The sequence below is a fragment of the Bufo gargarizans genome, chromosome 1, assembly GCF_014858855.1.
Source record: "Bufo gargarizans isolate SCDJY-AF-19 chromosome 1, ASM1485885v1, whole genome shotgun sequence".
In the NCBI taxonomy this organism is placed as follows: domain Eukaryota; kingdom Metazoa; phylum Chordata; class Amphibia; order Anura; family Bufonidae; genus Bufo; species Bufo gargarizans.
This window is the reverse complement of record NC_058080.1, coordinates 579,373,831-579,389,928: the sequence shown is the minus strand read 5'-3', so window position 1 is coordinate 579,389,928 and position 16,098 is coordinate 579,373,831.

The following is a 16,098-nucleotide window of genomic DNA, read 5'->3' as shown; positions in this document are numbered from 1 at the left end:
CTGAGAGATAATTGAATTGCTCCTCGGGTGTCTCCAGGGCAGAGAGGAGGAAACCATGATGCATTGTGGGGATGTGTTGTGTCTGTGTATCCTGAATTGCTGCATATCTGTCCTGTGTCACAGTCTCCCTTCTGGTCCCCTAGGGGCGTGTCCACCAGATGGGGACCTGCATAAATATGGGCAAGTAGCCCTCAATAAAGGGAGTGCCTGTTTTATCCTTCATCATGTTGAGGCTGGTGTTTGAATAACTGATCAAAACTGGGGGATTGCTATACGCTGAAGATTTGCTATACTCCCCTGGCATAACTACTAGCTCTTGTAAGAGCTGTTCCTGCTCTCGGGATTTAGGAGAGGTTTACCCACTGGAGCCTGGAGCCTTGTCGTAGGTCCAGGGTGGGTAGGAGACGGTGAGACCTCAACCAAGCTTCGGCGGTTCGTGGGGTCTGCAGTGCGTACGGTGTCAAGTGGAGTGCTTGGAGTCCTCGGAAAGCACTAGGAGCATCTATTGACGGAGGTACTCGGTCGGAGTGCCAGGAGATCCGTTACAAATATGATGTCACCCAACCTCCTGTCCTTCATACAGATTATACAGCTAATTCTGTTTAACCCTTCAGACCCCATTTCGGAAAGTAGACACCCTAAGGTATTCGCTGATGGGCATTGAAGTTCATGGAAGTTTTTATTTTTTGTCACAAGTTAGCGGAAGAAGATGATTTTTTTTTTTCTTACAAAGTCTCATATTCCACTAACTTGTGCCAAAAAATACAATTTTACATGAACTCACCATACCCCTCACGGAATACCTTGGGGTGTCTTCTTTCCAAAATGGGGACACCCCGGAAAATGATTTTGTAAGAGAATTTTTTTATTTTTTCGCTAACTTGTGCCCAAAAAATTTAATTATTCTAGGAACTCGCCATGCCTCTCACGGAATACCTTGGGGTGTCTTCTTTCCAAAATGGGGTCACTTATGGCGTATTTATACTGCCCTGGCATTTTAGGGGACCTAAAGTGTGAGTAGTTTGGAATCCAAATGCGTAAAAAATGCCCTGTGAAATCCTAAAGGTGCTCTTTAGAATTTGGGCCCCTTTGCGCACCTAGGCTGCAAAAAAGTGTCACACATGTGGTATTGCCGTACTCAGAAGAAGAAGGGCAATGTGTTTTGGGGTGTATTTTTACATATACCCATGCTGGGTGAGATAAATATCTCTGTAAAAGACAACTTTTAATTTTTTTTATACAAAGTTGTCATTTTACAGAGATAGTACGGCGATACCACATGTGTGACACTTTTTAGCAGCCTAGGTGCGCAAAGGGGCCCAAATTCCAATGAGTATCTTTTAGGAGGGCATTTTTAGGCATTTGGATTCTCACGCTTTAGGGCCCCTAAAATGCCAGGGCAGTATAAATACCCCACATGTGACCCCATTTTGGAAAGACGACTCCCCAAGGTATTCCGTGAGGGGCATGGCGAGTTCATAGAAGTTTTTTTTTGGCACAAGTTAGCGGAAATTGTTTTTTTGTTTTTTCTCACAAAGTCTCCCTTTCAGCTAACTTATGACAAAAAGTTCAATCTTTCATGGACTCAATATGCCCCTCAGGTATTCGTTGGACTTTCGGCCCCTTTACGCACCTAGGCTGCAAATAAGTGTCACACATGTGGTATCGCCGTACTTAGGAGAAGTAGGGCAATGTGTTTTGGGGAGTATTTGTACATATACCCATGCTGGGTGAGAGAAATATCTCTGTCAAATGACAACTTTGTATAAAAAAAATTGTAAAAGTTGTCTTTTAGAGAGATATTTCTCTCACCCAGCATGGGTATATGTAAAAAGACACCCCAAAACACATTGCCCTACTTCTCCTGAGTACCGTGATACCATATGTTTGACACTTTTTTGCAGCCTAGATGCGCAAAGGTGCCCAAATTCCAATGAGTACCTTTTAGGAGGGTATTTTTAGGCATTTGGATTCCAGACTTCTCACGCTTTAGGGCCCCTAAAATGCCAGGGTAGTATAAATACCCCACAAGTGACCCCATTTTGGAAAGAAGACACCCCGGAAAATGATTTTGTAAGAGAATTTTTTTTTTTTTCCGCTAACTTGTGCCCAAAAAATTAAATTATTCTAGGAACTCGCCATGTCTCTCACGGAATACCTTGGGGTGTCTTCTTTCCAAAATGGGGTCACTTATGGCATATTTATACTGCCCTGGCATTTTAGGGGCCCTAAAGCGTGAGAAGAAGTCTGGAATATAAATGTCTACAAAATTTTACGCATTTGGATTCCGTGAGGGGTATGGTGAGTTCATGTGAGATTTTATTTTTTGTCACAAGTTACTGGAATATGAGACTTTGTAAGAAAAAACTAAAAAACTAAAATTCCGCTAACTTGTGCCAAAACAAAAAGTCTTCTATGAACTCGCCATGCCCCTCAAAAGTGATCTTTATAGCGCCGCAGCGATTTTATGGTGTTTTTGCAGTGATCAGAAAAAAAAAATTCTGTCACTGCGGTGGGGCGGACTGAACGCAAGTGTTCGCGCAAGATCAGGCCTCATCGGGTGAACACTGCGTTTTTTGTAGAGCCTATAGAACATTTCCTATTCTTTTCCGCAATTGCGGACAAGAAAAGGCATTTTCTATATAGTTCTGGCAATGTGCGGATCCGCGAAATGTGGAAAGCACATTGCCGGTGTGTCCGTGTTTTGCAGATCCGCGGTTTATGTGTTTTGCCGATCCGCGGATCCATGGATCTGGGGCACTATGGAGAAGGCGGAGAGGAGCACTATGGGGGCATCTTCTGGGGCTCTATCTTATATATTGGCAGACATGGGGGGGGACTATGGAGGGGGAGTAGCACTATGGGGGCCCTATCTTATAGAACTAGTACAAACGTTCTTGCCTTATTCAGGGTCATTCGGCACAACTGCGTACATTCTTATATGTGACTGATTAAAACCTATTCTTTTTACTTACTGCACGTACACATATATACCATATAAGGATGTTCCGGTAGTATCTGTATGAGCACCAATGTTTATCTTTATGATTGGTTTAACGCTGTTGTTATGCAAACTTTTCTACTGCCTATATAAGGCCAAGCGATAGCATAATAAAGTTAGAGTATTTCTCAGTGATACCTGTGTGTGTTATGTTATTGCTAGCTGAGAAATATCTCTCCTGACGTCAGTGACATCAAACCAAGGTGGTCGTAGAGGTCCAGAAAGGTCCAAATCCTTTCAGACCCCATGACTAAGTGACCCAAGTTTGGTGAGTTTAACTTCAAAGCTGTACGAGTGGCAAAAGTTTACAATTTTCCAATGAAAGTCTATGACAAAAAGTGGGTTCTTTGGGGGTCCGCCCCAGGGGCCCGGATGGTGGGATCGGTTAACAAAGCACAAGCAACCTATTCGGGTACGTGCCTAACAAATATGCAAAGTTTGGTAATTGTATTCCTAAAACTGTGGGTGGAGTAGCGTAGCACTGGCCATTGCTAGCTCCGCCCATTTTGTGGTGTCCCCTAAAAATTTACCATGTTATTCGGGTTGACACCAGCACTATGTGGTCCGAGTTTGGGGAGTGTATCTGCAGGGGCCCAGAGTGTGGGATCGCTTATTAAAGCACAAACAACTTACCTCACTTGAAGAATTGTGGAAAGTTTGGCATTTGTAACCCCAAAACTATAGGAAGAGTAGCGTATAGAAAAAGGGGGGGCAGAGAGGAATAATAAAACTAAATAATAAGCTGAAACAATCGAATAACAATAGTTTCAACTTTAACTATGCAGAATGTAATGTAAGTGTATCTCTCTAAGTTTCCTACACTTTTCATGTTGCAATTATCATGAGGGGTTTATACGAAAGCTTGTTCATGTGATTGTTTGATTCACCCTGCTCTGATACAGAGGAATGTGCTGCGGACAAAGGTTAATTCTTATGTTCGCAAAAAAGGTGCAACCAACAACAAATGAGTTAAAACACTTGGTTGTTGTTGGTTGCACCTTTTATGCGAACATATACTGAACAAAAATGTAAACGCAACACTTTCGATTTTGCTCCCATTTTGCATGAGCTGAACTCAAAGATCTGAAACATTTTCTACATACACAAAAGGACCCATTACTCTCAAATATTGTTCACAAATCTATCTAAATCTGTTAGTGAGCACTTCTCCTTTGCCGAGATAATCCATCCCACCTCACAGGTGTGGCATATCAAGGTGCTGATTAGACAGCATGAATATTGCACAGGTTTGCCTTACGCTGCCCACAATAAAAGCCACTCTGAAATGTGCAGTTTGATCACACAGCACAATTCCAGAGATGTTGCAATGTTTGAGGGAGCGTGCAATTGGCATGCTGACTGCAGGAGTCTCTACCAGAGCTGTTGCCCGTCTTATGAATGTTCATTTTGCTACTATAAGCCATCTCAAAAGCGTTTCAGAGAATAATGGCAGTACATCCAACCAGCTCACAACCGCAGACCATGTGTAACCACACCAGCCCAGCACCTCCACATCCAGAATGTTCGCCTCCATGATCATGTGAGACCAGCCACCCGGACAGCTGCAGCAACAATCGGTTTGCATAACCAAAGAATTCTCTGTACAAACTGTCAGAAACAGTCTCAGGGAAGCTCATCTGCATGCTCGTCATACTCATCAGGGTCTGGACTTGACTGCAGTTCGTCGTCGTAACCGACTTGAGTGGGCAAATGCTTACATTCGATGGCGTCTGGCACGTTGGAGAAGCGTTCTGTTCACGGATGAGTCCCGGTTTTCACTGTTCAGGGCAGATGGCAGACAGCGTATGTGGCTTTGTTTGGGTGGATCGAGTGGCCCATGGTGGCGGTAGGGTTATGGTATGGGCAGGCGTATGTTATGGACAACGAACACGTGCATTTTATTGATGGCATTTTGAATGCACAGAGATACCGTGACGAGATCCTGAGGCCCATTGTTGTGCCATTCATCCACGACCATCACCTCCTGTTGCAGTATGATAATGCATGGCCCATATTGCAAGGATCTGTACACAATTCCTGGAAGCTAAAAACCTCCCAGTTCTTGCATGTCCAGCATACTCACCGGATATGTCACCCATTGAGCACGTTTGGGATGCTCTGGATCTGCGTATACGACAGCGTGTTCTAGTTCCTGCCAATATTCTGCAAATTCTCACAGCTATTGAAGATGAGCGGACCAACATTACACAAGCCACAATCAACAACCTGATCAACTCTATGCAACGGAGATGTGTTGCACTGCGTGAGGCAAATGGTGGCCACACCAGATACTGTGGGATGGATTATCTCAGCAAATGAGAGGTGCTCACTAACAGATTTAGACAGATTTGTGAACAATATTTAAGAGTAATGGATCTTTTGTGTATGTAGAAAATGTTTCCGATCTTGAGTTGAGCTCATGTAAAATGGGAGCAAAAACTGAAGTGTTGAGTTTATATTTTTGGTCAGTGTAAGTCATTTGATTACTGGGCATGTTTCGAATGACCAATAATTGGGAATCAATGTTCATATGAACAGTCTTTTGGGAGACCACTGTCCTGTGTAATAGGCATTACATTACACGAGGCCCTAATCACATAGGATAAAATAAGGACCTTTTTGATCAAGTATAGAATTCACAAGAAAAGGCAATAAACAGTGGTGAAACTGAAGGAGTTTGCTACAAAATGCTTCAAATTTGAATTGTTCTTGTGCTATTTTCAGGATAGTGTGTGTATGTATATATATATATACAGTACAGACCTAAAGTTTGGACACACCTTCTCATTCAAAGAGTTTTCTTTATTTTCATGACTATGAAAATTGTAGATTCACACTGAAGGCATCAAAACTATGAATTAACACATGTGGAATTATATACATAACAAAAAAGTGTGAAACAACTGAAAATATGTCATATTCTAGGTTCCTCAAAGTAGCCACCTTTTGCTTTGATTACTGCTTTGCACACTCTTGGCATTCTCTTGATGAGCTTCAAGAGGTAGTCATTCATCCCTCTCCTTGATCCTTACCAGATTATATGATGCCCCCCTCAGATCCAATTTAGAGAACACCTTTGCACCGACAATCTGACTATACAAATCCGGAATCAAAGGAAGGGGGTAAGGATCACGGACGGTAATACAATTGATCTCGCGGAAGTCCAGACATGGCCTCAGGGTACCATCCCTTTTCTTTACAAAGAAAAACCCAGCAGCCACTGGGGACTTGGATGGCCTTATATGTCCCTTTGCCAAACTCTCGGTGATATACTCTTGCATGATCTTTCTTTAGGGTTCCGAAAGATTATAAAACCGAGATTTGGGCAATTTACTGTAGCTCCGGGAATAAGATTGATGGGACAGTCATACTCCTGATTGCCACTCTCAGAGAATACATCAGAAAATTCAGAAATGAATGAAGGTACAGTTTTAGTGATATCCATAGAGAACGATACATTAAGACAGTAGACAGTTGTCCATGCAAAAATCACTCCAATCGAGAATCTGTCTCGCTTGCCAGTCGATATTAGTTTTATGTTTGCTTAACCATGGTAGACCTAACACCAATGGAGCAGGCAGACCCTCCAACACATAATAGGAGATGGATTCCTGATGAAAATTACCCACTCTTAAATGAATGTCATTCACTACCTGTGACAGGCATTTTTGGGTGATGAGGTGCTGAGTCAATTGCAAAGACAGAAATACTTTTCTCTAATGCATTAGTAGTAAACCCGTGAATGCGAACAAACTGTCAATAAATTAAGTTAACTTGTCAGTGTATATAAAGCAAATGCTCTATATAAAAAAAATTAACGGATCAAAAGAAAAATTATATGAATGATATTGATCCGCTTCCAAGAGTTCGATCGAGAACCTAATTATTTTGTGCAATCAGTAAAACAGGGTACAAGCGTCTATGCAAAAATATAAATGATTTATTATATAATAATTTAAAATACAATCAATAACAATAAATATAAAACCAATGATAAAAGAAAATGTAGTGCCCAAATTCTGCCACTAGATGGCACCAACAAAACACAAATTTAACACCAAGGCCAGTGTCTCACAGTCTATAATTCAACTAGTACAAGAATGCAATGCTGCTTAAAATTGTGAGAGATATATATCAATTGATTATACACAGAAACTCACTAATGAAAATGAGAGATACAAGCCCTTGTGCTGCCCAAAACGATGTCCAATCTTAGATCTCAGCCCCAAAGGGTTAACTATATAAATCTGACTATATTTTCACTATACACACCTGGTATTTGGAAGCCTAAATTAAAACTAACTGATACATTTTAACACTTCTTACCAATTAGAGACAGACTCTTAGACGCCTCTTGAATGTTTCCCACATTGTTGACTTATAAGACTGATAAAAATATGAATAAACTTTGTTTTCTCACAGAGATATCCGTGCCTCCCCTGTTACACCAACGGTACCACATCTTCACAGATACTCATTAACAAAGCCCATACTTAAGCTGTTTTGAATACATTATAGGAATATATACATCCATAAAACATATATGATAACAGATACATAACTGTCCTTAAAAGGACTTAACAATATAACCCAATACATATATCCTATTGATTTTCTTATACAAAACTAAGGCTGATCATAGGTATCCATAGACACCATAGACTTTCTGCTCATTAGCAAATACCAAACTATGGATGTAATTAGCACTTGCTGCGTCCATGGAGTCCTTATCTCAGAGCTAAGAGACAAACTTTGATACATGCATACATATTTTTGTAAGAACATCTAGACAATTCTCACACTGTGGAATTTATATTCAGAAAAAAAAGATAGTGAAGCTTTTACTTCTGTGTGATGTATATTTCAACTGCCTAGATATATAATTAATTGTTACAATAACATTAGTTCTTTTGAACAACACAAAAATATTCCCATGGACCTACTTTGGCCTACATTAAAATTCTTACAAAATAGTGAATATAAACCAGCATTGCTCTTAAAGGCAATGAATATCTATCATGACTAAAATAAGTGAATAGAATTGGTTATACTTCTGAAAAGGCATGACAAACTCCTGCTTCACAGTTTTGAACTCTAGTGCCACCTCGGCAGACAGGAAAAAACGGGTATTCTTGCTCCCCACCCACATCACCAATAGTAATTTGGGGATTAAACGTCTTTTTCTTCTTGTTTACACCTTGATGCTTCAAGTACGGACAAATATTTGCAAAATGTCCCTTCTTGCCACAACAAAAGCAGACTCCTTTCACATGACCCAAGTTTTTGCCAGTAGTTCCAGGAGTAGCTCCTCCTAACTACATAGGCTCATCACAAGGCACAACCACCAGTGTCTCTCCACCATAAGTGTCAAAGGAAGCAGTACCCTTGTTGGACAGTACATACTGAAGGTGAGGACCCCTAGATCTCTCCCTCAGGCAAGGGACATAGCTGCTTCCAATGACTCAGGATTTTTATAAAAAGCCAACTTGTCCTGCAGTTTCTCAGAGAGACCCTGACAGAATTGGCTACGGAGAGCAGGATCGTTCCACTCTGTATCGGTAGCCCATCTCCTAAATTCAGAGCAATAGGTCTCCGCGGAATGTTCTCCCTGCTGCAAACCCCGTAACTTGGGCTCGACCTGAGAGATCTGATCCGGGTCATCGTAAATAAGACCCAAGGCTCTAAAGAATTCATCTACCGACCAGAGAGACGGAGATCCGGTCGGCAGAGAAAAAGCCCAAGATTGGGCGTCCTCTTTAAGCAACGAAATAATCATACCCACATGTTGACACTCATCCCCAGAAGAGTATGGACGCAGCCTAAAGTATAAAGTCTGCTGTGACTCCTACAGCTGTGGTAGTGAGTATGTTGTTCTGCAACACTGGGACTGTGTATGATGATGTTCCACACCAGCTGTTTCACAGTACTATATGATACATGCTAAAGCTGCTGAAGAACCTCTTTTTAAAATCAGAGAGAACACTACATGTCATGAGTAAGCACTTCATAATCCAAAACGTGTAGACATGTACACCCTGTTTGGTCTTTAATGCACTACTTTAAAGGGATTCTGTAACCTGCTTTTAGCATTTTAAGCTGGCACCATCGCTATGTTGACTAAAGTACCTTATTTCCAGGACTCTTCTTTTTACTTATTTTTGTTTGGTAGTTTTGATATAAAAGCGATTTTTGTGTTATGCTAATTAGGGTCCAAGGTGCCCAGAGGGGTGTTTTTTTCACTCGCCGGTGCCCAGTGACGCCCCCTGCAGTGCCCAGGACAGCCTCCTAATCATCAAAACACCTCCCACAGCCCGGCAAACGGTTCCGCCCCCTCCCCACGTCATAATCTACCTTATAGATATGCCCAGTCCTTCTTCCTGTCTGCGGCCAGAAAACTTGCGCAGGCGCAGTACCGCCTGTGCGATCATCAACCTCCTGAGGGCAACAGCGCTCAGGTCACATCACTGGGCTCGGCGCATGCCCATTGAGACTTTTGAGGCTATTGCCCTCAGGAGGTTGATGATCGCGCAGGCCGCAGGCGGTACTGCGCCTGCGCGAGTTTTCTGGCCGCAGACAGGAAGAAGGACTGGGCATATCTATAAGGTAGATTATGACGTGGGGAGGGGGCGGAACCGTTTGCCGAGCTGTGGGAGGTGTTTTGATGATCAGGAGGCGTTCTTGGGCACTGCAGGAGGGCGTCACTGGGCACCGGAGAGTGAAAAAAACGCCCCTCTGGGCACCTTGGACCCTAATTAGCATAACATAAAAATCGCTTTTATATCAAAACTACCAAACGAAAATAAGTAAAAAGAAGAGTCCTGGAAATAAGGTACTTATTTAGTCACCATAGCGATGGTGCCAGCTTAAAATGCTAAAAGCAGGTGACAGAATCCCTTTAAAAACTTCAGTTGTCCTGTCAACTTAAAAGAATATGAAATTCAGCAATATCTGTTCTCTGGAAACCTGGGTAGCAGCCAACATGACTGCTGATACAGCTTCTGCTCATGTCAGCTTCTTGTACCACCACCACACAGGCTCTGTAGGAGATCAGTGACGGCCCCTTAATATACATATATCTCTGCAATCTGTTCACACACTGGACCTATTCTCTAGAGGTCTATATCACCATATAATAATAGAACATATCACAAGAACAGAACAGATATTATCCAAATGATGCTTAATTTTTGGCTCATTTAGATATATTATACTGAACACGCGAGTACTGTGATCCAAAAAGCATGATTGTTGGAGGAGCCTGCGGACGGGTCATGTTAAAACATAATGTACATAGGAACATGCAGACACAAAAGTACTTGAAGTTAGGCTAAGTTCACATCACGCCGTTTCTAGCCTTTATTCAGTTAAAGAATGTTTTCTGTCCAGCTGATTCCAGGCTTTCTATGCCGGAGAGCTGTGCCGTCAAAGTGAACGTAGCCTTAATTTCAATGGTGTAACATTACAGGAAATAAGAAAGAGCTGCTTGGACATGGTCATGTGACCACAGTCCAGAACTTAAAAGGATTCTGTCACCTCGTTTTAGGTTATAGAGCTGCGGACAAGCACGGCTAGATCGCCACTAGCCTGTCCGCAATATACCTGTCCAATAGGGCTGTGTGCTTTTATTTTGTTTAAAAAATGATTTTAGAGACATGTAAATGAGTCTTGTAAGGTGCCCAAGGGGCTGAACTAACCTTCTTGGTGCCCAGCCATGCCCCCCTGTGAAGGAGCCCAGCACCGCCTGTGTTCGCCGAATCGCCTCCTTTCGTCACAGTTAGATTACCGCACTGCGCATGAGCAAGCCCACACATCGCGAGATTACGGCATAGTGTTCCTTCCCTGTGCTGGCATCAGCCTCAGGGAAGGAACTGCGCATGCGTGAGATTACGGCAATCTAATTTTTGGCTCATTTAGATATATTATACTGAACACGCGAGTACTGTGATCCAAAAAGCATGATTGTTGGAGGAGCCTGCGGACGGGTCATGTTAAAACATAATGTACATAGGAACATGCAGACACAAAAGTACTTGAAGTTAGGCTAAGTTCACATCACGCCGTTTCTAGCCTTTATTCAGTTAAAGAATGTTTTCTGTCCAGCTGATTCCAGGCTTTCTATGCCGGAGAGCTGTGCCGTCAAAGTGAACGTAGCCTTAATTTCAATGGTGTAACATTAGCGTCAGAAATACCCTAATATTTCTTCTAATGTACTTTCTATGTTGATTTTATACTTTTACAAGCAAAAAAGGCCCCCAAATTTTGGACGTTCCAGAAGGTACACTTTAAAGGGGTCTTGCAAGACTTTTTAACTCTGGATAGGTCATCAGTAACTGATTGGTGGGGGTCTGACACCCGGGACCCACGCCGATCAGCTAGTCGAAAAGCTCCTGTTAGGAAAGGGCAGTGCAGATGTGGACTTAGCCTAAGATATATTCCTTTTTGTTTCATATTCTTGCTTTCCCACAACACTGTATGTATCAAGGCATGGACTACAAACAACTCTGCTTTGAAGAACGTGTCACCGGTGGTGTCACGTTCCTTGTCTTCCAAGAACTCAAAAGCAGAGTCTAATTTGTACTTGTAAATTCCAGGAAGTGTGTTCAATAATTCTAATTAAAGACATGCCCCACCAGCACAGAGTAAACAGACGAGAGGAATTGTCATACTTCTTAAAAAATATATATATTTTTGACTAGTATTTTATATTTTAAATTAGCTGCTTATGTAAATAGGATGTCATACTTAGTTCAATATATTTTTTGAAAGTATTTCACCTATCTCCTCATCCTCCAGGCTCTTTAGCAGTGTCTGTGGAGGAAGTCTAGACAGCATAAATCTGCTGACACAATTTGCTTAGATTCTCGCTCAATCGACTGCAGTTATTATAGCCTAGTCTAAAAAGCACACAAAAAATGTAACTATATATAAAGCATCATTTATCATTAATAAAAATATTGATAAAAAGTATCGCTATCATTAGTCTCTTCTGTCAAGGCCATATCAGGTAAGGGTTGCTCAGCCGACTTTACATTTAAAATCGAGCATTAAAGCACTAATAGTTTTTTTTTTAAGGCTCAGTATGGTATAAAATAATAAAATAAGTCATGTAGTATCCATCCTAACCCATGATGCACTTCTCCTTTCTCTGCCACAGCTCTACTGCCAACCCTAACACCACCCAGCTGGTTTATAGCTCCTCCCACAAGCTAGCTACATAGACACTCCCCTATCACTGCCCCTACCACCCAGCTAATTTATAGCTCCTCCCACAAGCGAGTTACATAGACACTCCCCTATCACTGCCCCTAACACCACAGCTGGTTTATAGCTCCTCCCACCAGATTCATAGACACGCCCCTATCCCTGCCCCTGTGTGGACATAACATCACAGGAAATAAGAAAGAGCTGCTTGGACATGGTCATGTGACCACAGTCCAGAACTTAAAAGGATTCTGTCACCTCGTTTTAGGTTATAGAGCTGCGGACAAGCACGGCTAGATCGCCACTAGCCTGTCCGCAATATACCTGTCCAATAGGGCTGTGTGCTTTTATTTTGTTTAAAAAATGATTTTAGAGACATGTAAATGAGTCTTGTAAGGTGCCCAAGGGGCTGAACTAACCTTCTTGGTGCCCAGCCATGCCCCCCTGTGAAGGAGCCCAGCACCGCCTGTGTTCGCCGAATCGCCTCCTTTCGTCACAGTTAGATTACCGCACTGCGCATGAGCAAGCCCACACATCGCGAGATTACGGCATAGTGTTCCTTCCCTGTGCTGGCATCAGCCTCAGGGAAGGAACTGCGCATGCGTGAGATTACGGCAATCTAACTGTGACGAAAGGAGGAGATTCGGAGGACATAGGCGGTGCTGGGCTCCTTCACAGGCGGGCGTGGCTGGGCACCAGGAAGGTTAGTGCAGCACCTTGGGCTCCTTACAAAGCTCATTTACATATCTATAAAATCATTTTTTAAACAAAATAAAAGCACACAGCCCTATAGAACAGGTATATTGCGGACATGCTAGCGGCGATCTAGGCGTGCATGTCTGCATCTATATAACCTAAAACGAGGTGACAGAATCCCTTTAAAGAAAAAGCTGCTATCTTCCTGCAGTGGAAGCTGGACTTCTGCCTTTTTCTTGGACATTTGTTCCCGGCGTGCTCCGTGCTTCCTTCATTACCAGCCAGGTGAGCCCACCTTTTTTCTTTTGTGTTCAGCCAGTACATAGTATGAAGAGAACAGTTACATGCATTGAGAACCTGCACATTCTATTATCCTATCATATACAAGGAGTGCAGAATTATTAGGCAAGTTGTATTTTTGAGGATTAATTTTATTATTGAACAACAACCATGTTCTCAATGAACCCAAAAAACTCATTAATATCAAAGCTGAATATTTTTGGAAGTAGTTTTTAGTTTGTTTTTAGTTTTAGCTATTTTAGGGGGATATCTGTGTGCAGGTGACTATTACTGTGCATAATTATTAGGCAACTTAACAAAAAACAAATATATACCCATTTCAATTATTTATTTTTACCAGTGAAACCAATATAACATCTCAACATTCACAAATATACATTTCTGACATTCAAAAACAAAACAAAAACAAATCAGTGACCAATATAGCCACCTTTCTTTGCAAGGACACTCAAAAGCCTGCCATCCATGGATTCTGTCAGTGTTTTGATCTGTTCACCATCAACATTGCGTGCAGCAGCAACCACAGCCTCCCAGACACTGTTCAGATAGGTGTACTGTTTTCCCTCCTTGTAAATCTCACATTTGATGATGGACCACAGGTTCTCAATGGGGTTCAGATCAGGTGAACAAGGAGGCCATGTCATTAGATTTTCTTCTTTTATACCCTTTCTTGCCAGCCACGCTGTGGAGTACTTGGACGCGTGTGATGGAGCATTGTCCTGCATGAAAATCATGTTTTTCTTGAAGGATGCAGACTTCTTCCTGTACCACTGCTTGAAGAAGGTGTCTTCCAGAAAATGGCAGTAGGACTGGGAGTTGAGCTTGACTCCATCCTCAACCCGAAAAGGCCCCACAAGCTCATCTTTGATGATACCAGCCCAAACCAGTACTCCACCTCCACCTTGCTGGCGTCTGAGTCGGACTGGAGCTCTCTGCCCTTTACCAATCCAGCCACGGACCCATCCATCTGGCCCATCAAGACTCACTCTCATTTCATCAGTCCATAAACCTTAGAAAAATCAGTCTTGAGATATTTCTTGGCCCAGTCTTGACATTTCAGCTTGTGTGTCTTGTTCAGTGGTGGTCGTCTTTCAGCCTTTCTTACCTTGGCCATGTCTCTGAGTATTGCACACCTTGTGCTTTTGGGCACTCCAGTGATGTTGCAGCTCTGAAATATGGCCAAACTGGTGGCAAGTGGCATCTTGGCAGCTGCACGCTTGACTTTTCTCAGTTCATGGGCAGTTATTTTGCGCCTTGGTTTTTCCACACGCTTCTTGCGACCCTGTTGACTATTTTGAATGAAACGCTTGATTGTTCGATGATCACGCTTCAGAAGCTTTGCAATTTTAAGAGTGCTGCATCCCTCTGCAAGATATCTCACTATTTTTGACTTTTCTGAGCCTGTCAAGTCCTTCTTTTGACCCATTTTGCCAAAGGAAAGGAAGTTGCCTAATAATTATGCACACCTGATATAGGCTAGGTCTACACGACGACATTTGTTGCGCGACAAAAAGTCGCGCAACAGTTGTCACGCGACATTTTGTTGCACTAATGTCGCGCAACAATTTTTATAATGGCAGTCTATGGTGTCGCACTGCAACATGCGACATGTTGCGACTGCGACGCGACAGTCGCAGAAAAATCCATCTTGAATGGATTTTCTGCGACTGTCGCGTCGCAGTCGCAGCATGTCGCACGTTGCAGTGCGACACCATAGACTGCCATTATAAAAATTGTCGCGCGACATTGGTGCAACAAAATGTCGCGCGACAAATGTCGTCGTGTAGACCTAGCCATAGGGTGTTGATGTCATTAGACCACACACCTTCTCATTACAGAGATGCACATCACCTAATATGCTTAATTGGTAGTAGGCTTTCGAGCCTATACAGCTTGGAGTAAGACAACATGCATAAAGAGGATGGTGTGGTCAAAATACTCATTTGCCAAATAATTCTGCACTCCCTGTAAATGTATAGTATTATGCAAAGACAGAGGCAGCGAGGTCCTGGCAGCGCCACCTCAGGCTGTTGTTACACCCCTGTGCACTACTGAACAACGCTAAACAGCTGTTTGCGCTAAATTAAGAAAAAGTTTCAGCAGTGCATTATGGGTAGTACATTATGCAATTCTGCACGCCAAAAGCACCAGATGAAAGACAGAAACTGAAGTAAAATGACACCATTTGCAATCTAAGAAATCAAACTATGTAAGGCTGAGGATAATCTTTCAGACATAGTGGATATCTGTGTAATCTGGAACATGACCACAGTATAAGGGCTCATGCACACGGCAATATCCGTTTTTGCGGTCCACAAATCATGAATCTGCAAAACATGGATACCGGCCTAGAGCCTTCCACCATTTTCTTTTACTCCTTTACAAATGTCCTACCCTTGTCCCCATCTTTTGCAGCCCCATTGAGATGAATGCGTGCGCATCTGATCCACAAAAATGGATGTGGACCAAAACTACGGCTGTGTGCACTGGGAGCACTAATAAACATGCCAAGAATCTGAAAATCTGTGCATTTCCTGATTTCTGCACAGATTTGCATAGGATTTTGAACACCCCATCCACAGGTAGTGTAGTATAAACTGTCGATGATATTTACTATAGACTCCGCAACATATCTGACACTTTTGCATTCATCCATGTCAGAATTTATCTCACAGACCGGGGACAGCAACCTTCGGCACTCCAGCTGTTGTGAAACTCCCAGCATGTTCCATTGATTTCTATGAGAGTTCTGAGAAGAGCAGAGCAGATATGCATGCTGGTAGGTTGCCTACCCCTGTTATAGACAATGCAATGTGGGTGACGTGGCTAAGGGCGTATTCACATGTCAGTGAATCACGGACGTGTTCTGTCAGTGTTCTCCACAGACAGCACATATCCAT